We start from the raw sequence: 21,436 nt of genomic DNA, 5'->3' as shown, positions 1-21,436 counted from the left end.
AGAAATAGAGATAGATAGATAGAGAGAGACAGATAGAGAGAGCGAGAGAGATATAAAAAAACAAAACAAAACACAATACTCACCTCTCCTCCTCGTTCCCACGCTGAGTCCGGCAGCCGGCTTCAGTGTCAGGAGCTGCCCCCTCTGCCAGACACACAGCGGGTGTGCGATGTAGTGACGTCATCGCGCACTGGCTGTGAGCCAGGAGCAGAGAGGACTGAGGGCGGCGCCGGCCCTGATGCAGAGCGGCTTACTGGGCTGGGGGCGGGGCCTCTGGGGGTGGAGACTGTGAAATGATATTCACTGCTTCGCAGTGAATATTCATTTCTCTTTAGCAGCGGGGACAGGGGCTCCTGCCTCCTGACACCCGCTGCTGCTCCGCTGGCAGGGGCCCCCATAGCAGCTGCATGGTGTGCGACACACCACTGGCTGGGGGCCCCTGGAGCAGCGGGGGCCCTAGGCAACTGCTGGCCCTGTATGCCAGCAGGTGCCAGGGCCCACCAGATGCCAGGGCCCACCGGAGAATCCTCCGGTTCCCCGGTGGGCCAGTCCGACGCTGTACACATGGATGGACCATCTTCTTGTCTGCTCCACAGAAATCCATGAAACATTTCTGCTGATTGATGGCCTGTTCTGATCCAGACTTTGCATGCAAAGACAGTCAGTAACTTTGCAGGCCCCATCAAAATGGCTGCTCACTGTGTTCCTAAATGTCATCCTCTCTTTTCCCTTAGCAACACCCAGAAGGGGAGGAGAGAAGTGACATCACACCCATGTCAGCAGATTCCGCCCATAATTACTGCAGGGCAGTAATGTGAGCTAGTTGTACACTAGGTTTTTGTGCCAAATTTCAGTAGCTGCTTCAGTAATGTGAGCTAGTTGTACACTAGGTTTTTGTGCCAAATTTCAGTAGCTGCCAAACTTTTTAAAATTATTTTTCATATTTTACAAAAATTAAAAACAAATGATAATATTTTTTAAGAAAATGTAAACATTAATTCTTTACATTTTTTCAATTGCTGAGAAAAAATTTTTGGATGACACCTTCCCTTTAAGTGATCTAGACTCTGGGAAGGTGAGACTGGACCATGTGGAAGAATGGGTTCTGCTGACAAGCATGCTGGAAGCATTATCTGCTATCGAACTGACCACCTGTTTGCACTAGTGTGGCTTCAGAAGTGGTGTCCCGTGCTTGCCTGCAGACTGGGACAGGAAACTATGTGCTATGGATGGATGTGTTGCTTGTGATCCAGCAACAGATATAGTCGGACCTGCCCACATCCTTGCCATCTGTGTGCACATTATCAGCACTTCCACTTGCAGTCCCTTACCACATGCCTTATGCATTTTGTAGTAGTTTCCTTGATTAATTGAAACTAAATTATTTTACTAAAAACAAATGTGGTAACCTGTAGCAGGCCAACCATTTTTTTTAATTTTCAAACGACCATAACTTCACACAAAGCAGGTTAAACTGTATAAATATAAAAAATTTTTGAACAAGAACTGTAGCAGGCTAAGCAGTTTTTAAAAATTTTACACTATTGTAAATTTACACAAAGCATGTTAAACTGTATGGGTGACAATACAGTGAATTTTTTCACCCCCCCTCAAAAAATGTGGTCACCTGCAGCAGCTATATATTTAGCAGCGGACTGCAAAGCCCTTAGCCCTGCCTAGAGCATGTATTTAGCCACTCTCTTTGCTCCAGCAATTGTTCCTAGGCTAAATGCAGATTGTACCGCACTGGAACAGAAAAAGAACAAGATGAGCCCTAAGAAGGACTTTTAGTATGATGGTTCGGCATCAGCACCAGTAGCACCACTAGAGGCATCTCATTAATAAAACTGTGCACACAGGCTTGAACAACTACTTTCTCCCTCCAATCACAACTGTCCCTGAGGTGCGCAATGGCGTTAGTGAGCCGAGCATGGCAGCGCCAGGCCTTTTATTAGCTCTGATGAGGTAATGCAGCCAGCCAATCACAGTAATACCACTTTCAAGATGGTTGTGGCATTACGGTAACTGGCAGGCAATCCCCGCATGCTTATTGCGCAAAACACGTGGGAAGGGGTTTCAAACATTCAATCGGAGCACCAACCAATGCTCGATGAGTGCTGAGCATATCCAAGCACCCAGGTATTCGAGTGATAGCCGAGTATCACCAAGCACGCTCGCTCATCATCACTAATAAACAAATGATAACCAATGGAAATATCCAGCCGGTTTAATAGCACACTGCACTGATGGAATTATGTTATTTAATGTAAAAAATGTTCAAAAAACTAACTCGTTTTGGGGCAGATGACTGCCGTCCCGAGGTTTATACATACAGGTGCTTCTCACAAAATTATAATATCTTCAAAAAGTTAATTTATTTTGGTTCTTCAATACAAAAAGTGAAACTCATATATTATATAGCATCATTACAAGCAGAGTGATCTATTTCAAATGTTTATTTCTGTTTATGTTGATGATTATGGCTTACAGACATGGAAAAGCCAAAAGACATTATCTCAGCAAATTAAAATAATTAATGAAAAACACCACCTGCAAAGGGTTCCTAAGCATTTAAAAAGGTGCATTAGGGTACCGTTACACTTAGCGATGCACCAGCGATCCCGACAACGATATGGATCACTGGTACATCGCTAAGTGGTCGCTAGTGAGCTGCCACACAGGCAGATCTCACCAGCGACATAGCAGCGGTCGGGGGTCATTACTTACCTGTCAGACGCAGCGATCCTGATGTCCTCCCGCCCGCCTCCACGTGTCGCTCGTTGGCGCCACAGGAAGCCCAGCAGGAAGTATCAGACATAGCAATATCGCTAGCAATATCGCTGCTACGTCACAAAATCAGTGACGTTACAGCGATATTGCTAGCGATATTGCTATGTGTAACGGGGGCTTTAGTCTGTTTCAGTAGGCTCCACAATCATCAGATGTCCAGAAGGCAGTCACTGACACACTCCACAAGGAGGGTAAACCACAAAAGGTCATTGCTAAAGAGTCTGGCTGTTCACAGAGTGTGTATGCAAGCATATTAATGGGGAAAGATCAAGACGGGCGCAACTATGGCCTGGTGCAGTCTTGCCCAATCTAGAGGGAACTCTCAGAGTACTGTGCTGATCTTTTTCTCCACTTCTTCCATGGGCTGAGGAATGTCTGGATCTTCAATCCCTTCCTTCAGTTGGTTAGGGCACGGTTTTAGATGATCTCTTGACACTGCTGCTGAGGTTTCTCCTCCATCCTTACTGATGAGGCACACCTTGGTGTTATCAAAGTCTGAAGGTAGCCTCCCAATGGTAATCTAGTTTGTGCACTTGTCTCTTCCTTTTGAATACCTGTTCTCCAGGTGACAAGGGATCTGCAGGGGTGTGCTGATTGTAGTTTCTTTCCTGCTTCTGTCTTGCCTGGGACAAATTTTTCTCTACACATTCTTGCATTTTGCGGTATTGCTGCTTCCGCTCTGTATCCCAGTCTGCATCTAGTGATGTTACTCCCATGTCCAAATCAATGGTTAACTTGCCAGGTCTTGCCCTCATCAGGTAGGCTGGGGTGCAGTTGGTGGAGTTTACTGGGATATGGTTGTATAAATCTACCAGATTCGCCAACTTCTCTGGCCACAGGTTTCGCTCTTCCAGAGGCAAGATCTTCAATAGGTCATTAACCACCTGGTTCATCTTCTTGCACATGCCATTTGTCTGTGGATGGTACGGTGTCGTCCTGATTTTCTTGCAGCCGTACAGGTTACAGAACTTCTGGAACACTTCTGCCTCAAAGGCTGGGCCTTGGTCGGTGAGCACTTGTTCAAGGTAACCATGTGATCGACAATAGTATTCTTAAAACACTTTAGTTGCTGTCTTTGCTGTTTGGTCTTTGACAGGCATGAGTACCAAGAACCTTGAGTAATGGTCAACAATGGTCAGAGCGTAGGCGTAGCCAGTTCTACTCAGAGTCAAATTCACATGATACAAAGCTACCAGTTCAAGTGGCTGTTTGGTGACTATGGGCTGTAATAGGGCTCGCTGGCTGTTGCGGTCTTTCCTACACAGGTTGCATGGGCCACATTCTCAGGGCCACATTCTCGGCACCACTTCTCTATGGCTCTCCTCATGTCAACCCAGTAGAATCTTTCACGAAGTAGAACCTCCAACTTCTTCCACCCGAAATGTCCTGCTCCATCGTCATACGCTTCCAAGTCCATAGGCGTTTCCCGATTCGAGACTACCACCTGCCATACCAGTTCGTGTGTGCGCGAGTTGATGTTCCTCTGACACAGCTTACCCTCATAGATGAACAGCTTGCCCTTCTCCTTCCACAACTGATGTGCTTCCTGTGGAGCATCTGGACCAGGGTGTGAGTCAGCTTGTGTCAGCAACTCCTTTACTAGGCAGACTGCCAGGTCGCCATCCTGCGTCTCTGCCCACTCATGGTGGGGCAATGGGTTTAACGTGGCCTCTGGCATGATGTAGTGCTTGTTCCTCACCCCTTGGGAGCGCTTCGCCACAACTGGGTGGTGGGAGGCTGGTAACTCGATTTCTTCGAGTTCTTCTGGATCTTCTCCTCTGTCTGGTGAATCGGGCAAGCTGGTATATCACCCCAATTGAAGACTGCAGTAGAGGCCTGTCAGCAATGTCAGCTGTGAACTGGCTAAACGCCCAGAACAATGAGTCCTCACACAGACCATCGTGACTTCTGCCCCCTTAGAGTTATTGATGATCGACTACTTGACAGTGGGTCCAGCTCATCTCAGGTAAGAACATTGTGTAGTGATGACCGACCACTTTACCAAGTTTGCTGTGGTGACTCCGACCCGGGATCAGACTGCTGACTCCATTGTGCAGGCTATCTGTCCAGACTTCATCCGAGAGTACGGTTGCCTGAAGAGGATTCATTCCATCCAAGACACATATTTTCAAGGCCGAGTGATGGAAGAGTTACACCGTGTGTACTAGATTGAAAAGTCAAGGATGACACCTTATCATTCTCAGGGGAATGGAGCATGTGAACTCTTCAATCGTACACTAATCCAGATGCTGAGAACATTGGTGGAAGATCGGAAGGTATGATGGCCTGAGTACGTGGCTGAATTGGTCTGGGTATACAACAACCAAATGCACTGTACAACCGGATACACTCCATATACCCTGCTGTTCGGGCAGAAAGGACGGGAGATCACAGAGCTGGAATTGGATCCAGAAGAAGACTACCCACGGACGGGGGTGGTTTCCTGGGTCCGAGAACATTGACATCAGCTGCAGACTCTTCATCGGCAGGTGCAGACCAAGTTCAGGGAACTCAAGCACCATGAAGTGCCACCCCTTGGATGGACAACTCTTAAGACAGGAGATTGAGTGCTGGTCTGAGACAAGCAGCCTCGGGGCAAGTTAGAACATTGATTGAAAAAAACCTGTATCAGGTGAAATGCCGAGTTGGAGCTGATGGTCCAGTGTATGAAGTTCAACCCAAAGGAGAAGAGGGGGCGCCTACCTGAATAGTCCACAGTAGCAGGTTGCATCCTTGCTTGTCACGGGACTCTGGAGAAGAGGAGAGCGTGCCAAGCACCACCGAAACCCTCACTCCCATTGTCCCCGACTGTGATGAGGAAGAACCACCTGCCTTGTTCTCAGACTTGGATAGTCCGCCACCTGCTAGTCCAAGGGAAGTGCGTAGGCCTGATACGCCAGTGATGGCTGATTCATTGGACCTGGACATGCTCCTGTCTTCTACCCCTCAACCTGACTCTACCACTCAACCTGAACTACGCTGTACTGAGCGGACGACAGCTGGAATACCTCACACTCGTTATGAAGAAGACCAGTTTATTTTGCAGCGAACTGTTCGATAAATGGAAGAGTGTGAGCATCTGATGAAGGAACTCTCGCCCGTTGAATGGCAAGCTAAAGGAGAGGAGGAGTGTAAGATGGAAGACCGGGCTGCGGGTGCCTGCATTGAGCCGGGTTCAGAACTGTCGAGGCTGCGTCCCATGTTACCTGGGGGAAGGAATAGGGGACCAGACAGATCTCATGACCCAGGAAGAGGGGGCATGTTTAAGCCAGAAACAGAGCAGAAAATGCGCGAAGCAGCAGTTAGTCTCCCGCCGGCATCACAAGGGGGCACGTGGTATGCTCCGCAGGATGACAGACAGCATGGAGATGAGCCGCAGCAGAGATTAAGCGAGCGCTCCAGAGAGGCAGTGAGTGTGCAGAACGCAACGCACTTGGCTAGGCAGAGGACTGTGCTCATGCGGAGGAGTGTGTGCCAGGTGCAGGGTCCCAAGGTGCGTCCTCCTTTACCGATAGATGAGTATCAGCTGCATCAGCACATGTACATTGGCTGCACAGATTTATGGACTAGGGGCTCAATAGGTAAAACCAGTGACCACCCGTTGCCGCCAGAAGCTGGACCTCCAAGGTTTTAAGTTTGATTTAACAAAAATACAAACCCCTCCACTTTTTTGTCTTTCCTGTCCTTCCTGAATGTAGTGTAACCATCTACGTTTGTCACTCAGTCATGGCTTTCGTCCAGCCAGGTTTCCATAATGCCCACCACATTGTAATCTGTGGCTGACATAAGAGTCTCCAATTCATTCATTTTGTTTGCAAGACTTTTTCAATTTGCCAGCAGACATTTAACACTATTATCACATTTATTATTCCTACTCACCTCCCTACTTTCCTGCCATGTTCCAGCCCCCCTAAAGTCTTATTGACCCCTACCATCTCACTATCTCTGTCTACTCTATCCCCTTACTAGTACAACTATCCTCCCTCCCACAGATCCTAATTTAAAAACTCCTCCATCCGTCTTACCATTTTCTTCCCCTGCACAGTGCCACCTTCCTCATTGTTGTGTAGCTTATCCCTACCGTAGAGCCTATAGCTGACAGAGAAGTCGACCCAGTTCCCCATGAAACCAAAACCCTTCCTTCCTGCACCAATTTCTAATCTACTTATTTATCACCCTAAGCTCCCGCTGCCTATCTAGTAAGGCCTCTTTCACACTTCAGTTTTTTACAATCAGTCACAATCCGCCAGGTTTTGAAAAAAACGAATCCGCAATTTTCTTTTGAGGATCCGTTTTTTTCCCCATTGACTTCCATTATTGGCGGATTGTGACGGATTGCCGTCCGTTGCATCCGTTTTTTTTGCGGATCCGCCAAAAGTTCCTGTCCGTCACCATCCTCAAAGATTTCAAAACGGAGCTTGCAACGTTTTTTTCTGTGGCGGATCCTCCAGACACTCATTTAACCCGAAATTCTTTCTGGGTGCCGGACAAAAAATTCTCTCTCTCTCCCTCTCTCTCTCTCCTTTTCCAGGCTGCGGTTCCTTTAAAATTCTTCATTTGTCGGATCCGTCAAAAAAACGGACGGGTGCCATCCGTTGTCATCAGTACTAAAACGGATCTGCCATCCGTCCTTTTGGCGGATTTTGACTGATGCAAAAAACTGAAGTGTGAAAGAGGCCTAATGCTCATGGCATTGGCAGTATTTCTGAAAACACCACCTTGGAGGGGTACTGGTCTTCAGCTTCTCTCTTAGTTCCCTGTAATCTTCCTTAAGGACCTTCCACCTCCCTCTAACTTTGTTATTGGTACCGATGTGTACCATGACCACTGGGTTTTCCCCAGCCCCACCCAGCAATCTGTCTATCTGATCACCAATATACTGAAAATCCGAGCACCCGGCAGACAACACACTGTTAGGCATTCGTAGTCTCTGTGGCAGATGACCGTGTCTGTACGCATAATTATAGAGTCCCCTACCACCAATATCTGCCTGGCCTTTGCTGAACTCCTATTTCCCTCCTTCCAACAACAGTCGTTTTCCTGTTTGCTAGGAGCAACTTCCTGCTGTAGTGATCCTAGTCCTGGGCATGCATTTCTAATATCAGCAAAACAGGCGTATTTGCTAGGTTGTGCCAGATCAGGACTGGGCTCTCTGACATTTTTCCCCTTATCCTTTCTTGCTACCCAGCTACCTACTTCTTTGTCCTGATCTTCCCCATGTCCACCCTCCTCCATATTACAGGCTCCAGCCAGACCCGCTAAGTGAGCTTTAAACTCCTCTCCAGGTTTGCAATGCTCCTGAGTGTTGCAAGCTGCATATTTAGATCCATAACCTGAACTTCCAAACATGAAACTCGCTGACATCGAGTGCAGATATATTCACCCTCAAACAGCTGTTCAAGGCATGCATACATCTCCCAAGATGCACACCTGGTAGCATTGATCATGAAGCACATACTAAGCAGGGGTGGACATAACACTGGTGCAACTTGTGCGGCCACACCAGTGTCCAAGAGGACAGGGAGCCAATTCCTACCTTCAAACCATGTGGAATTGTGCATTAAAATGCATAAATGCATACTGGACTGCAAAGGGCCCATATATTGCTCTTGCACGGGGCCCACTCCTATTTATGTCAGCTAGTGATAAACAGAACAGGATAGGGGCTGAGGGAGGCGATTAGATGGTGTTGATACAGCAGGACTCGGGGGTGACCCACTTCTTGATGTCGACAGACTGGAGACTGAGACAGAAATTGAGTTCAACCGGTCCCTTTTTTTCACCGCCTTTTGATGACTTCCACATTTCACTACAGGACTTTCACATTTCCTTTTCACACAGACCTGGATACCTTCACTTCCTTTGTTTCACCGTCGTGGCGTACTTTGTGGCTCTTTCCACTGTGGCTGCCCTAAGCACTTTCACCACAGCACTTCACCATTCAAAGTACACCGTTACTTGTTACTCTCAGACCGTCTCTGTCTGCTGCTACTGTCTTTTGGGCGACCCCCCGTGACCGTTTCCACTGTCAGTTACTCTCTGAGGGCCTTCTACCGTCTTCCTTGCTACGGCATTCCCTCCTACCTCGTGAGCTCCCCTGGCTGACTGGAACTTCTAGAATCTTCCCTCAGCCTTTATACTACCAGCCCACTATTACCTGACAGTTATTCTTAACCAATGGCAGTGACCTTGACCCCTGGCAGTTACATAACCACTTTCTCCTATGCTCCCCACTGCCCTCTAATGGTCACCCTACAGCACGGCACCCTTTTCTCTTCATATCAGTGCTTTCATTCCTACACTGAGCTATTCCTCTGCCCTTCACTACAGGCAAACCTGTCCATCAGCTCAACCTCCCTAGATTCTTCCTTCCTTTATCCATTGTCGTCCCCGACAATCTTATCTCCTGGGGGCCTGACTCATGTACCCCGATCTGTCTACCTTCTTCCTGTCTCGTCGTCCTGTCAACTTGACTAAGTCGTGGTCGTCATACATCACGTACCCGGGATCTGTTGAACACACATTTTTTTAGATAACACTTCAACATTTCAAACTTGGCTATATATACTAAACACAGTTTGTTTGTTATTTTTTACTATACATTTTATGCTTACTTCTAACCGTACTAGACTATCACTCTGTAAATTTTCCATTTAGCACTTTTTTAAGCATAACATTTTCAAAACCATCTATAGCTTTTACTATGTCATGCTTAATTCTATCAAAGTTAACTTTTTTTTAAGGCATAACATTTTTCCTTTTAGCCAAAACATAAATATTATGAACATTGGTGCTTCCCCTTCCTTTGAGTAGAGCACTCCCCCGTATGCATCCCCGCTACACCAAGAGAGGGCACTTATTACCCAATTGAGGACTTCAAACTGTCCCTAGGTCATACAATGGCGCACGTCAGCCCCGGCAGTCCATTTAGAAGGATACTCCGGGCCACCTTCTGGCGGCCGATGTTTTGCCAATTAGCAGGGAACTCCACAGCTGTGAAGTCCCTGGGATGCTTGAAATGTTCTGGGCCTCGAGTGTCCCTGATGCCCGAGACCCAGGAGTCCTTGTCCCTTTTCATGGAGGCTCATACCCCTCAGGGTAGGTGATGACTGCTACCACATAGCAGCCGCAGGGGCAGTATTCGTTGTAATAGGAGACCGGGTCTCCCTCTCGCAGAGCCCGTCCATGTCTGACGGGGGTTATAGTGAGGTAGTCTTTGTGGCCGGTGGCGAGGTCCCGGATGAACCCATAGCCTTTTGCAGTGTTAATATGCACAAGCCGCCCATATGATCGAGGGGTAGTCATGGCGGCCTCCCCCTTCTCATGTAGTAACGCCCACACCTCCCGTTCCCTGGCCTTCTTCTTTTCAATAATCTCCACAACCCAGGCGGAGGGTCTGGTATAGGCCGCAGAGTCCAGTGGGCAGGCCGCAGCCGAGAGTGGAGCAGAGGCGGCCACAGACACTGGGGAGCAGGCAACAACAGGAGCAGCGTACCGGGCAGAAACAGCCACAGTTGTCTTCGGGTAGGCTGTGCAGTCGGCCGCAGCCGGAATCAAGGCGGCCGTGGGCTCCGATGAGTAGGCCGCAGATGAGACAGCAGCGGCCGCGAGTGTCGGTAGGTAGGCCGCGGTGACCTGCAGTGGGCCCGAAGGGACTGCAGGGTCCGGTAAACAGGCTGCAGCCGGAAGACAGATCACGACAGGGGCAGCCGCAGATTGGCTCCACACCTGCGTCGCCGGGCGGGGTGACTCAGGATGTTGGTCAGGAGGCGTAACGTCATCCAGGGTCGCAGTTGCAGGAGGGTGGGAGGTCAGTCGAGGGGGCCGATGGCTGGCATCAGGGCCCGGGGACCTGTCTGGTGCACTGGGCGTGGGGGCGGGATCTGTCTGTAGTGCCGCCCTCTGGGCCGGGGGAACGCTCACCTTCCCTGGCGCCGCAGCTCCCCTCAGGCCGCTCCACCGCTCTTTCAGGGGTCAGTCCGGGGAGTCGCTGGTCTCCGCTGCTCCTCTGCAGCTCCCGGTCCCGTCATTTGAGGTCCGCTGCAATTCTTCATCCCGCCGTCCGGCAGGACTAGCCTCCAGACCCGAGGACTCCGCACAGACGGTCGGCAACAGCTCCTCTAGTGGCTGTTCCTGGAAGTCCAAGGTGGCTGCAAACTCCTGCGCTTTCTTTTGGTGCCAAATCGCCACAGCCATTTTTAACAGTACACTTTTCTGCTCCGGTTTTAGTTATTGGCAGCCAGCAATCCAGAGGACAGTCTCAAATTGTAATTCACAACCAGGCAGCCCAACTCCTTTATTTCTTTCTCCGTCGCAGGCTTGCCACTGAAGTTGAAGTATTGGTGGCGGCTATCCTGCCGACTACGCCAAATGTAGGATAGGGGCTGAGGGAGGCGATTAGATGGTGTTGATCCAGCAGGACTGGGGGATGACCCACTTCTTGATGCTGACAGACTGGAGACTGAGACAGAAATTGAGTTCAACAGGTCCCTTTTTATTCACCGCCTTTTGATGACTTCCACATTTCACTACAGGACTTTCACATTTCCTTTTTACACAGACCCGGATACCTTAACTTCCTTTGTTTCACCGTCATGGCGTCCTTTGTGGCTCTTTCCACTGTGGCTGCCCTAGGCACTTTCACCACAGCGCTTCACCATTCAAAGTACACCGTTACTTGTTACTCTCAGACCATCTCTGTCTGCCGCTGCTGTCTTTTGGGCCACCCCCCTTGACTGTCTCCACTGTCAGTTACTCTCTAAGGGCCTTCTTCCATCTTCCTTGCTACGGCAATCCCTCCTTCCTCATGAGCTCCCCTGGCTGACTGGAACTTCTAGAACCTTCCCTCAGCCTTTATATTACCAGCCCTGGTAGCTCCGCCCACTATCACCTGACAGTTATTCTTAACCAATGGCAGTGACCTTGACCCCTGGCAGTTACATAACCACTTTCTCCTACGCTCCTCACTGCCCTCTAATGGTCACCCTACAGCACGGTACCCTTTTCTCTTCATCTCAATGCTTTCATTCCTACACTGAGCTATCCCTCTGCCCTTCACTACAGGCAGATCTGTATCAGCTCAACCTCCCCACACATACATCTTCCAAAGATGCACACCTGGTAGCATTGATCATGGAGCACATACTAAGCAGGGGTGGACATAACACTGGTGCAATCTGTGCGGCCACACCAGGGTCCAAGAGGACAGGGAGCCAATTCCCACCTCCAAACCATGTGGAATTTTGCATTAAAATGCATAAATGCATACTGGACTGCAAAGGGCCCATATATTGCTCTTGCACGGGGCCCACTCCTATTTATGTCAGCTAGTGATAAACAGTACAGATAAAAGCAAAAAAAAAATGGAAAACTAATAAAGAAAACACCAAACGATGCTCTTGTTGTTAAACTCTGATAGTGTTTAAATATGCACTTATCTGCAGCTCCAGTACTTAAAGTGAATCTGTCACGTATATAAGCTGCAGCCACCGCCATCAGGGGCTTATCTACAGCATTCTGTAATGCTGTAGATAAGCCCCCAATGTAACCTGACAGATAAGAAAAATGAGATATTATACTCACTCGGGGAGGGGGCGCTCAGGTCCGATGGGTGTCGCTGTCCGGGTCCGGCGCCTCCCATCTTCTAGCGATGATGTCCTTCTCCTTGCTTCTGTCGCGCACCTGTGCAGGCGTTCTTTATCTGCCCTGTTGAGGGCAGAGCAAAGTACTGCAGTGCATAGGCACTGGGCCTCTCTGACCCTTCCCGGCAGTGGCTGCAGCTTATATACAAAAAAGGTGACAGATTCCCTTTAAAATGCAGTCCTCGCTGTGCTCAACAGCCTCACTTAAAGTCACTGGAACTTAGGGTATGTTTCCACTTGGCGTATTACATCTGGATTTGCTGTGGATTGAATGCTGCGTACAGCCGCAGCGTTTAATACGCAGCGTCCAAATGTTACAGCGTAGTGGAGGGGATTTCATGAAATCCCGTCTCCACTATGCGTCCTAATACGCGAATGACACACCTGCGAAACCGGACATGCGGCGCGTCTTTTTAGAGCGCAGCATGTCTGTTTACGTTGTGGAGACGCTCAGTCTCCGCAAGGTAAATAGCCTACTCTATATATATGCCGTGGCTATTCCGGATGTGTTCAAGGAGCACATCCGGAATCACCCTGAGTACAGAAGGGGGCGGTGCTTTGGGAGGAGCTGGTTTTCGCTCCGTCCAAAGCGCAAGGAATGTGCTATGTGGAGACATACCCTTAGGCTAAGTGCACACGTTGCAGAAAATTTCTGCTCAAAAACCTGAATCCCTTCCCAGAAACCGCACCTATTTTTCCGTGGCGGTTTTTGCGCGTTTTTGATGCGTTTTTTTTCCGCAGCGGTTTCAAACCGCATGGAAGAAGCCAAAACCACGGAAAAATCCACAAAATTAATTAGCATGCTGCAGTTTTTACCGCGATGCGTTTTTTTCGCGGTAAAAGACGCATCAATGTGCACAAAAAGTGCAAAATGCATAGAAATGACTGGGAAGCTTATTTTTAGCGGTTTTATAGTGAAAACCGCGGTAAAAACCACTAAAAAAACGCTGTGTGTGAACACAGCCTCATAGTTCAACAACCAGCAAGGAACAGGTATAACTACTCCAAACACTTAAATCACAAGACACTTAAATCACAATACCCTTTTTTTTCTTTAAGGGCAACACAGACAAACAGATAGACAATACTCCAAACAAATACAGCGATTACATAGTTGTCGCAATCTATGATATTGTGCTTCACTATTTACTTATCTGTAGCCACGCACTCCGCTCAGCAGCCTCACTTTGTCACTGTTTGGAAACTCTGCCCTAATATCCTTTCGTTTGATAGGTAGAACAATATTTAGAAGGGCATGTGTAAAATAAGCTCTCGTTATGGTGATTGTTATTTAACCCCTAAAGGACTGGGTGATTTTTCGCTTTTACGCTTTTGTTTCTTCTTCTCCTTATTCCAAGAGCTATAACCTTTTCATTTTTCCATTACCACAGCCCTCTGAGGGCTTGTTTTTGCAGTTAGAGTTGTACTTTTGAATGACACCATTTGTATTTATCATGTGATGTGCTGGAAATCAGGAAAAAAGCTCCAAGTGTGGCAAAATGGGAAAAAAAGTGCAATTTTGCAATTGTGTTTTTTACTTTTTGTGGTTCAATTTACAATAGAAATAATCTGGTAATATGATTCTACAGGTTAGTATGATTACAGAGATACCAAACATGCATTTTTTTGTTTTATTTAACCCCTTTCAGACAGATGATGTACTATCCCGTCAATGTGTCCTGGGACTTAATTCCCAAGGACCGGATAGTACGTCATCATCGATCAGCGGTGCTCACAGGGGTAGCGCCACTGATCGCAGCCGGGTATCAGCTGATTATCACAGCTGACACCCGGCACTATGTGCCAGGAGCAGTCACAGACCTCTTCCGGCACATTAACCCCCGGCACACTGCAATCAAACATGATCGCAGTGTTCCGGGGACATAGGAAAGAATCGAGCAGGGAGGGGGCTCCCTTTGAGCTTCCCTGAGACCCTCAATGTGCTCACGTTGTTCCGAGGGCCTCCTCCCTGCAGGCCCCCGGATCCAAGAAGACCACGGGGGCCTTCCGGGTCCTGCAGGGAGGTGGCACTGAGAAGCCGCCTGCACTGCCTCTCAGATCGCTGATCTGACACTATATAGTGATGTCCCCCCCTGGGACAATGTAATAAAGTAAAAAAATTGTTAAAAAAATGTGAAAAAATTCCTAAATAAATTAAAAAAAAAAAAAATTACCTAATAATTATTTTTTTTTTTGTAAATAAAAAAACAATAAAAGTACACATATTTAGTATCGCCGCTTCCATAACGACCCGCCATATAAAACTGTCCCACTAGTTAACCCTTTTTGTGAACCCCTTCAAAAAAAAAGGCAAAGAACAATGCTATATCATCATAGTGCCGAACAAAAAGTGCAATAACACGCTATCAAAAAGACAGATATAAATAAACCCGGTACAGATTAAAACGTCATCTTGTCCTGCAAAAAACGAGCCACCATACAGCATTATCAGCGAATAAATAAAAAAAGTTATAGCTCGCAGAATAAAATGATTCAAAAATAATTATTTTTTATCTAAAATTGTTTTTATTGTGTAAAAGCGTCAAAACATAAAAAATGATATAAATGAGGTATCGCTGTAATCGTACTAACCCGAAAAATAAAACTGCTTTAACAATTTTATCATACGCGGAATGGTGTAAACGCCCCCCTCCAAAAGAAATTCATGAATTGCTGGTTTTTGTTCATTATGCACCCCAAAAATCAGAATAAAAAGCAATCAAAAAATTTCATTTGCCTGAAAATGGTACCAACAAAACATCAACTTGTCCCGCAAAAAATAAGACATCACATGACTCTGTGGGCCAAAATATGGAAAAATTATAGCTCTCAAAATGTGGTGATGCAAAAACTATTTTTTTGCAATAAAAAGCGTCTTTTAGTGTGTGACAACTTCGAAACATAAAAGCCCGCTATAAATAGTAAATCAAACCCCCCTTTATCACCCCCTTAGTTAGGGAAAAATAATAAAATTAAAAATAATGTATTTATTTACATTTTACCATTGGGGTTAGGGTTTGGGTTGGGATTAGGGTTAGGGGTGTGTTGGGGTTAGGGTTGGAGTTAGAATTGTTTTTATTTTTATGGCTCTACGTTATAAACTTCTGTGAGGCACTTAGGGGCTCAAAGTGCTCACCACACATCTAGATAAGTTCCTTGGGGGGGTCTAGTTTCCAAAATGAGGTCACTCGTGGGGGGTTTCCACTGTTTAGGCACATCAGGGGCTCTCCAAGCGTGACATGACACCCGCAGACCATTCCAACAATGTCTGCATTCCAAAACGTCACTACTTCCCTTCCTAGCTCCAAAGTGTGCCCATACAGTAGTTTACTCCCACATATGGGGTATCAGCGTACTCAGGACAAATTGGCGTCTGATCTCAATTCCAGCCAATTTTGCATTGAAAAAGTCAAACGGCGCTCCTTCCCTTCTGAGCTCTGCCATGTGCCCAAACAGTGGTTTACCCCCACATATGGGGTATAAGCGTACTCAGGACAAATTGAGCAATAACCTTTGTGGTCCTGTTTCCCTTTGGAAAATAAAAATTGGGGGTGAAAAGATCATTTTTGTGGAAAAAATGTGATTTTTTAAATTTTTTTAAACTTCTGTGAAGCCCTTGGCAGTTAAAAGTTATCACCACACATCTAGATAAGTTCCTTGTGGGGTAAGGTTTTCAAAATGGGGTCACTTGTGGGAGGTTTCCACTATTTAGGCACATCAGGGGCTCTCCAAACGCGACATGGCATCCAATCTCAATTCCAGCCAATTTTGCGTTGAAAAAGTCAAACGGCGCTCCTTCCCTTCCGACCTCTGCCATGTGCCCAAACAGTGGTTTACCCCCACATATGGGGTATAAGCGTACTCAGGACAAATTGAACAATAACTTTTGTGGTCCTGTTTCCCTTTGGAAAATAAAAATTGGGGGTGAAAAGATCATTTTTGAGGAAAAAATGGGATTTTTTTAATTTTTTTAAACTTCTGTGAAGCCCTTGGCAGTTAAAAGTTATCACCACACATCTAGATAAGTTCCTTGTGGGGTAAAGTTTTCAAAATGGGGTCACTTGTGGGAGGTTTCCACTATTTAGGCACATCAGGGGCTCTCCAAACGCGACATGGCGTCCGATCTCAATTCCAGCCAATTTTGCATTGAAAAAGTCAAACGTCGCTCCTTCCCTTCCGAGATCTACCATGCGCTGAAACAGTAATTCCCCCTCACATATTAGGTATCAGCGCACTCAGGACAAATTGCACAATAACTTTTGGGGTCCAATTTCTCCTGTTACCCTTGTTAAAATAAAAAAAAATTGGACCTGAAGTAATTTTTTTGTGAAAAAAAGCTAAATGTTAAATTTTTTTTTCAACATTCAAAAAATTCCTGTGAAGCACCTGAAGGGTTAATAAACTTCTTGCATGCGGTTTTGAGCACCTTGAGGGGTGCCGATTTTAGAATGGTGTCACTTTTAGGTATTTTTCATATAGAACCCTCAAAGTTACTTCAAATGTGATGTGGTCTGTAAAAATAAAATCGTGTTGTAAAAATGAGAAATCGCTGGTCAACTTTTAACCCTTATTTAAGGGCATGAAAATTCAAATTTGGAAAATTGCAAAATTTTCAACATTTTTGCCAAATTTCCGTTTTTTTCACAAATAAACACAAGTTATATCAATTAAATTTTACCACTAACATGAAGTACAATATGTCATGAGAAAACAATGTCAGAATCACCAGGATCCATGGAAGCGTTCCAGAGTTATTACCTCATAAATGGACAGTGGTCAGAATTGTAAAAATTGACCCTGTCATTAACGTGCAAACCACCCTTGGGGGTTAAGGGGTTAATTGGTGAAAAAAAATCAGAAATTTGTAAATAAAAAATTGCTTTTGATTCTATTTCTGAGAGACATAACGTTTTCAATTTTTGAGATATGGAGATGTCAGAGGGCTTGTATTTTGCACCCCAAACAAATGTTTTTATTGATGTCATTTTGGAATAGATTTGAAATTTTGATTGCCTCTTATAGTAAAAATCATAGTCTCCAATGATAGCTAGCTACAGGCTGGCTTTCACAGGAGTACTGTCATGATAGGAACAGGGATCGTCAGCAGACCCTTAGCCATCATAGTGACCCACTGGCACCCCACAATTATATCACTGACATGTTGATGGGCGCATAGAACAGTGCTCCCCTGCTGGTGCGCTGTCAATGCCACTGTCACAGACAGACAGTAGCATTTGACAAGTTAACAGCCACAGATGCAACTCCACTCCACTCCATCTGTGGCTGTTAAAAGCAGATGATGGCTGATTTAATCAGCCATCATCTGCGTGCAAAGATATGGACTTGGCTTGCAAACCCACATCAGAGGAAGGGAAACAATATATGACGTTCCTGTACGTCATAGGTCTTTAAGGGGATAAACACTGAATGTCACACAACATATCATATCAAATAATACTTTAATATTCAAATGAAGGTTATATTTTAATATGAAATAGTATCCCTCTAATTTGTTTCTATTTTTCGTGTATACAATAGATTCAGTGCATTATGTCTCTATCTTTATGACTGATTCACTTGTTCACTTGTAAAGAATCAGCATAGGTTATTAGAAACTTATTTACAAATTGCCAATGGCAAATAGACCCTAACTAAGGATTCTGTAACTAAAAATTTACTTTTATTTGATAATTTAATATAAGTGCATTTATAAAACCACAACGTTTGTATTGGTCACTATATGGATTTCTACTGGTCTTGAGAAGTAATGAGGGGGATCAATATACCTATCATTTTATAGATCCATACATGTTTTTGTACACTACAGCCTAGGATTCAAGATCCACAACTGCTGGTTGTATCTATTTTTATTAACGTATATCCTTTATAGTGTGATATTGATAGAATGTATTAATAATAATAATTTTATTTCTATAGTGCCGACATATTCTGCAGCACTTTACATTTTAGAGGGGATATGTACAGACAATAGACATTACAGCATAACAATAAACACATAGATCAAAACAGATACCAAGAGGAATGAGGGCCCTGCTCGCAAGCTTATTCTCATAATCTATTAATTTTACATATTGTTGTTGATCTTTTTCTCGACAATAGGTTTACGATTCGCTGCTATGGAATTATTAGTTTGATATTCCCTACTTTATATTGATTTTGAGCTACTATAACTCTCAATCCTATAGATTCATTCCTATATCTCCTGCATTGTGTGGCCGCAGACCATCACTCACTGCCTGTTTGGACCCCTACAATACCTTGCTTTTTAAAACATATAACTAGCTGCCTTTCAACATGTTTCACCTTTACTGGCATCTTCAGGGGAATGAGGCTGCCTTGATCACCGCTAGAGTTGAGCGACTTTGGTCGGATCGGGTTTCATGAAACAAAATTTGCTTCAGATGAAACTGGTCCGACTAGGGCAAAAAAAGTTGGAGTTTTGTCCGAAACCCGACCCCAATGCAAGACAATGGGGAATAAAAGTCGGCATTGAGTGGATGAATAGGAATAGGAAACCCTGCGTCTTTACACATGAGTGAGGCTGGTGTCACACTAGCGTTTTATCGCGCAGCGCATTGAGCGCTATCGGTGCGCGCGCGCAATGTTCCCCTATCTCTAACATGGCGGGTGCAGGGTCTTGTGATTGCACGTGCTCATCAGCGTTTATGTGCGCTGCGCATTTTCCAGGTGTGCGCCCAGACATGCCGTACGCTACATGTTGCATTTTTTGTTCCGCCTACATCGTTAAAAAAAGTTGCGCGCACACTTGTGCGCACGGTGTGCGCAAAAAATAGCATTACAGTTTATGGGGTCGCTGGCGTGCGCTTGGATACACGCACGTCAGCGCTTTTTGCGCGCACGCGATTTGAGAAAACAATGTCTAGACACTTATTTAAAACTCCCCCTAAACAAGCAACATTGTTTGGGAGGAGTGTTGATAAGAAGGTGTCTTCAGGGCCAGACCAATACTCTACAGACAGCCTTGCAGAGACCAGACAAGAACATAGAAGTGTGGCGCCCCTGAGGGTTCAGTTGCCACAGAGGTACTGCACCTCCTCCTGAGGTGTGGTGCCCCACTATCCAGGTAAGGTGGAGACACCTGACCACACTCCAACACCTGCATCCCACACAACATAGTAGTGTAGCAAAGCACCCTTTGGTGGCTCCCTGCTTGGAGCACGAAGCGTGCTGGGAGGCGGGTGGAGTTTAGTTTGCACTAAAAGAGTGGGAAGAGGATAGGATATAGTCAGTTAGTCACAAGAGTCTGACGAGGTCAGTCTGTGAAAGGAGGTCCCATGATTGGGATGGATGAAGGAAGTGCTGCAGCCAACCTCAGTGATCTGGGTCCCCTGGCACAAGAAAGGAACATTGATAGAAAGCCTGACTCTCCACAAGAAGGGAAGAATTAGTATGGAACGTGAGGAGAAGAAGAGAACTAAGGATCAGGGTTAGAGAATTACCCTTCCCAAGTTCTAAGCGCAAGGCCGGGGTCCGGTCCCCGAGGTTGTATGGATACTGATGCTCCTGCAGCAGACACCGGAGGAATAGAAGTAGTGACCACTTTATTCCCACACAAGACTTGGGGGCACAACAGCAACGTGTGTGAGCCGAGACTAGGTAGAAGGAGTCCCCGAAGCAGGCTACAGCTGTCTGCCGTACAAGTAGAATTCTTAGGAACATCTGTCAGGAGAAACTCCAGTGTAACTCAGTACTGTGAGTACTTCACTAAAAGGCGCTAAGAGGGAGACATTCAGAAAAGGCACATATGTTGGCGGAGTGTTGGAAAGGAGTACTTCATCTTGCCTGGAAGTTGGCTGAGCTCCTGACCCGGAGGACACGGCACGGATGCGGGCACCTGTACCACAACAGACTGTGAGTAAAGTTTTGGAACTACATGCCCTGGTGTCCTCCACTTATTCCTGTGTCAACCTGCCCGGCACTGCTACATCCCTCCTGCGCCCGACACTACACCATCTAAGTGTCACTTCACCTACTCTGCCCTGGGACTACAGCCCTGCCTGTGGAGGGCTATAACATCATTGCTGCACCACACCATCTGTCCCAGAGGAGCTGTTTGCAGCGTCGGGTTAACATCTTCCTTGCCGAACACCACAGGTGGCGTCACGAATCACTTATAAACTTTCACCACCATAAGCACACTGAAACGACCCCTTTTGCAATGGAGCCCCAGGGCCACGGACCGGGTCACTGCTGCCGTGACAACTCCCGTTGAGAAGATCAACCGGCCCAGTACCGTGTACCCCACATCCCTGGCGTGTGAGGGCGCTCCAGAAGAGCCTTCCAACTGTGGATTCAAGCTTCAGCAGCCAAAATGTGAGTATTCTTCAACATAATGTCTGTGTGTCTTGTACAATTTATTATGTACTAATGTATTTTTTGTTTAAATTTCAGCATGTCTTCTTCTGGATTGGCCTGTTCACCATCTCGGCAAGAACTGGCCCAAGCAGATCATGAGGTGAGAATCTTGCTGCCTTTGGTTAAGTATAGCTGCTGCATCTAGAAATGTGTAATAAATTTGTTTTCTTTACAGACATCGGACACGGGCAGTGAAGGTGAAGTGCGGGAGCAGTCTGAGCGGGAGCAGTCTGAGCGAGAGCAGGCTAGCCAAGTTGCGGCGAGGAGACGCAATTTAAGTATATAGTCTTTCAATTTTTTTTTTCTGTCTTTATTTTCATCTTCTATCTTGCTTCTTCTCTGTTTCTTTTTCTATCTTTTTCATTCTCCAAAATTACAAAGATTCTAATTTTTTTATTTTTTTCTAGGTACCACAACGGGATGACGAAGACGTTTACATCGACAACGAGCACCTGATCCGCCTTGTTGAGGAGCGTAACCCGTTGTGGGACAGCCGTGACCAGCAGTACAAAGACACAGTGGTGACCCGGCAGCTCTGGAATGAGGTGGCCGCAGCGATGATGGATGGCTGGGACAGCGCCTCTCCAACTTCAAAAAGGGCGTTCAGT

This window comes from Dendrobates tinctorius, unplaced genomic scaffold (genome assembly GCF_039654945.1).
Source record: "Dendrobates tinctorius isolate UK_male_01 unplaced genomic scaffold, ASM3965494v1 ptg000231l, whole genome shotgun sequence".
Taxonomy (NCBI): Eukaryota; Metazoa; Chordata; class Amphibia; order Anura; family Dendrobatidae; genus Dendrobates; species Dendrobates tinctorius.
This window is presented reverse-complemented; position numbering follows the sequence as displayed.